The sequence below is a fragment of the Portunus trituberculatus genome, chromosome 48 (genome assembly GCF_017591435.1).
Source record: "Portunus trituberculatus isolate SZX2019 chromosome 48, ASM1759143v1, whole genome shotgun sequence".
NCBI lineage: Eukaryota > Metazoa > Arthropoda > Malacostraca > Decapoda > Portunidae > Portunus > Portunus trituberculatus.
The window spans coordinates 15,163,553-15,168,552 of record NC_059302.1 but is presented as its reverse complement, the minus strand read 5'-3'; the positions used below and the strand labels follow the sequence as shown (position 1 = coordinate 15,168,552).

The window sequence follows — 5,000 nt, the reverse complement described above, 5'->3', positions numbered from 1 at the left end:
CACCCACTCTCTTTCTATTATTCATTAATGACCTTCTTAACCAAACTTCTTGCCCTATCCACTCCTACGCTGATGATACCACCCTACATCTTTCCACGTTCTTTCAGAGACATCCAACCCTTCAGGAAATCAACAGATAACCCGGGGACGCCACGGAACGCCTGACTTCCGATCTTTCTAAGATTTCCGATTGGGGCAGAGAAAATCTAGTAGTTTTCAATGCCTCAAAAACTCAATTCCTCCATTTATCAACTCGACACAACTTCCCAGACAACTATCCCCTCTTCTTCAATGACTCTCAACTGTCTCCCTCTTCCACAATGAATATCCTCGGTCTGTCCTTTGCTCATAATCTTAACTGGAAACTTCACATATCATCTCTTGCTAAAAGAGCTTCTATGAAGTTAGGTGTTCTGAGGCGTCTCCGACAGTTTTTCTCGCCCCTCCAACTGCTTACTCTGTATAAGGGCCTTATCCGTCCCTGTATGGAGTACTCTTCGCATGTTTGGGGGGGTTCCAGTCACACAGCTTTGCTTGATAGGGTGGAATCGAAAGCTCTTCGTCTCATCAACTCCCCTCTTCTGACTAACTGTCTTCAGTCTCTTTCTCACTGCCGAAGTGTTGCATCCCTTTCTATATTTTATCGCTATTTTCATTGTAACTGTTCTACTGATCTTGCTAACTGCATGCCTTCCCTCCTCCTGCGGCCACGCTGCACAAGGCTTTCTTCTTCCTCTCATCCCTATTCTGTCCAACTCTCTAATGCAAGAGTTAACCAGTACGCTCAATCATTCATCCCTTTCACTGGTAAACTCTGGAACTCCCTCCCTGCATCTGTATTTCCGAATACCTACAACTTGTCTTCTTTTAAGAGGGAGGTATCGAGGCATTTGCTCCCCTAATTCTGGCTGACGGTTTTGGCACTTTTTGAAGTCTTTGGAAAGCCAGCGCTCAAGTGGGCCTTTTTCTAACTCTTTTTTTTTCCCTTGGCTGGCCCTCTTCCCTACGGAAAAAAAAAAAACTATTTAATTCTGCCTTTTATATTATGTAAACTCAGTACTTAGCTGTTAAAAGTATTTCCAATACCATAATCCTTCCTGCAGTCTACTCTGCGTGTGGAGAAAATGGCCCGCTCCCTCGTCTCATAGCAACACACTCATGTACGTACATGCACACGAACGCACACACAAACTCAGAGACAGTTTAAGAGAAGTATAACTTATTTTTGGAAATATACAAAACAGGAGTCAGAGAATATGTCCTGAAATATAGACCTAAATAAGAAGGAAAGAAAGATTGGTTTAACTCAAGGTGTGCTAGGGCAAAGGAGAAAAGAGATGGAGCATGGAAAAGGTGGAGGAGAAATAGAAATCCAGTAAATAAAGAAAACTTCATGGCAGTGAGAAATGAATATGTTAAGGTGAGGAAGGATGAGGAAAGAAACTTTGAAAAGGACATTGTCGAAAAATGTAAGGAGCAACCAAAATTGTTCTACAGATTCATAAATGGAAAAATTAGGCAAAAAGAAATAATAGAAAGGTTAAAGGGAGAGAACGGGATGGTGGAAGACCCAAAAGTATGGCAGAACTATTAAATGATAAATTCCAGGAGGTCTTTACTAAGGAATCCAAATTTGAAAGGCTAGAGGGTAATAGGGAGACTGTCTATATGAAAGAGGTTAAAGTAACCAAGCTTGAAATAAGAGAGTTAATGAAGGAATTGGATGAAGGGAAGGCAATGGGACTGGATGAAGTCTCAGGCAGAATACTGAAAGAATGTAGGGAAGAACTAACAAGTCCTATATACAATATCATAAAATGCTCAATAGAAAATGAAATGGAACAGTACCAGTAGAATGGAAAAGAGCTGAGGTGGTTCCCATATATAACAGTGGAAGGAAGGAAGAACCTTTAAATTACAGACTGGTATCACTAACTAGTGTAATATGCAAGATGTGTGAAAGAATAATAAAAAAAACAATGGATCGAGTTCCTTGAAGACCAAAATTAATATCAAATAGCCAATTTGGTTTTAGGAAAAGATGGTCGCTTGTAACTAATTTACTGAGTTTCTACTCTACAATAGTTGATAGAGTACAAGAGAGAGAGCTGAGAAAGGGAAGATGTCTGAGAGATGTTAATAAATATAGTTTCCCACAAAGATGTGTTGAGACGTGGAACAGTTTGAGTGAAGAAGTGGTGTCAGCAACGAGTGTGCATAGTTTTAAAGAAAAATTGGATAAGTGTAGATATGAAGACGGGGCCACACGAGCATAAAGCCCTGTAAAACTACAACTAGGTAAATACAACTAGGTAAATACACACACACACACACACACACACACACACACACACACACACACACACACACACACACACACACACACACACACACAGATATAAAGGTGGATCAAGTGAAAAAAGGTATGGGAAAGGCAGAAGTGCTAAAGATCAGAGCAGAAACTAATGAAGGAAAAAAGAGGCACTACATAGTGGTGTACGTACCACCTAAGACAAATGCATGGTCAGTACAGGAATATGAAGAAATGATAAGTGATACAGGAACATGTCTGGAAGAAATGTTGGGTGGCTGTGAACGAACTATAATGATGGGAGATTTTAATTGTAAAGAGGTGTGTTGGGAGGACTGGTCAATGGAAGGATCAGAGACAACATGGGAAATACACTATTGACACTGGCAATGGAAAATGTGTTAACTCAGTGGGTCAAAGAAGATACTAGGTTTGGAGGAGAGGAGCATCGTCAAGACTGGACTTGGTCTTTAGTACAGAGCCAATGGTCATTGAGGAGATGAGGGTGGAGTGCCCTTTAGCAAAGAGTGATCATGCAGTTTTGGAGTTCAAGGTGATAGACGAAGAGAAATCTAGAAGAAATGAAGAATATAAAGTGGGAAGATGGAATTATGCCAAGACAGATTTTGGAAACCTAAAGAAATTCTTTCAAGAGACAAATTGGATGAAATTCAAGAGTGCTAAGGAGCAAATGAAAAGTGGAAGGAATTTATAAAATATACAAAGAAGGTGAGAAAAATTTGTACCAATAAGACAACATAGAGAAGTTGGAAAGCAGGACTGGTTTAACGATAGATGTGAAAAGGCTAGAACAAGAAAAGAGGATGCATGGAAGAGGTGGAGAAGGAAAAGATGGATTAAGCAGTGGGAAAGTTACAAAAGAGCAAGAAATGAATATGTGTTGATTAGAAGAGAAGAAAGAAAGAAACAAGAAAAGGATATAATTGATAAATGTAAAGACCAACCAAGGCTTTTTTACAGACATGTGAACAACAACATCAAAAATAGAGAAAGTATTGAAAGTTTAGAAGTAAATGGAGTATGCAGTGAAGATCCCAGGAAATGGCAGAGGCTATGAATGGATGCTTTCGGAAGGTATTCACAAAGGAGACTGCTTTTGACAAACCACTGGTAATGGAACAGAAAGGGATTATGAAGGAGTTTCAAGTAACGGTGGAGGAGATCAAGAACATGATGGGGAGTTTAGAAGTGAGAAAAGCTGTGGGACCTGATGGGGTATCAGGATGGATTTTAAGAGAATGCAGGGAGCAATTGGCAGAAAAAGTTTGTGAAGTAATTGATGCCTCATTAAGGGAAGGTGTAGTGCCCCAAGACTGGAAAAGAGCTAACATTGTCCCAATCTATAAATCAGGTAACAAGAGAGACCCATTGAACTATAGACCAGTGTCACTTACAAGTGTGGTAGCTAAGATGTGTGAGAGGGTGGTGAAGACTAGATGGACAGACTTCTTGGAGAAAATGACATACTTTGTGAGTGTCAATTTGGTTTTAGGAAAGGGCGTTCATGCACGACAAACCTGATATGTTACTATTCGAGGGTGATAGATGTAATACAGGAAAGAGATGGTTGGGCTGATGGAATATATCTGGATTTAAAAAAGGCCTTTGATAAGGTACCACACCAGAGACTGATCTGGAAACTTGAAATGGTAGGAGGAGTGCATGGCAGTTTACTAAAATGGATGGAAGACTTTTGGTAGGAAGAGAAATGAGAACAATAATTAAGGACAGACCATCAGAATGGGGATTGGTGGAGAGTGGAGTTCCACAGGGATCAGTGTTGGCACCAGTAATGTTCGCAGTCTACATAAATGACATGGTGGATGGGGTGTCCAGTTATGTGAGCCTATTTGCAGACGATGCAAAATTGTTACGAAAAGTGAGATGTGACAAAGATTGCGAACTACTCCAGGAAGACTTGGACAGAATATGGAAATGGAGCTGTACATGGCAAATGGAGTTCAACACGACAAAATGCAAGAAAATAGAGTTTGGCAAGAGTGAAAGAAGAATCAGGAGTATGTACAAGATAGGAAATGAAGACATAAAACCAGTCATGAAGAAAAAGACCTTGGGGTGACAATTACCAATGACCTATCGCCAGAGAGACATATAAACAAAATAATTGGAGAAGTATTGAACTTATTGAGGAACATAAGAGTGGCGTTCGTATATCTAGATGAAGAAATGATGAAGAAAATAATTACTGCAATGATAAGACCGAGGCTTGAATATGCAACAATACAGTGGGCTCCGAACTTAAAGAAACACATAAGGAAACTAGAGAAAGTACAGAGGGCTGCAACGAAAATGGTGCCTGACTTAAGAGATTTGACTTATGAAGACAGACTGAAAAGAATGCAACTTCCAACCCTGGAAAACAGAAGAGAAAGGGAGACCTGATAGCAATATACAGAGTGATGATTGGCATGGAAAAATGGATAGGGAAGATCTGTGTATGTGGAATGGAAGAATGTCGAGAGGGCATGGGAAAAAACTAAAATGGCCACTTATAGGAGATGTGAAAAATATAGCTTCCCTCATAGAAGGGTGGAAGCATGGAATAGTTTAGACGTGGAAGTGGTCAACGCAAGGAATATTCATGATTTTAAGAAAAAGCTGGACATTAATAGATATGGAGACGGGACAACACGAGCATAGCTCTTTT

General features: G+C 40.0%; 1 protein-coding gene across 1 annotated transcript in view; it reads left to right on the top strand.

The window, feature by feature from the left end:
• The window catches only part of LOC123498422 (E3 ubiquitin-protein ligase UHRF1-like), a 70,961-nt gene that overhangs the window by 64,348 nt on the left and 1,613 nt on the right, over positions 1-5,000 (top strand). The window lies entirely within an intron of this gene.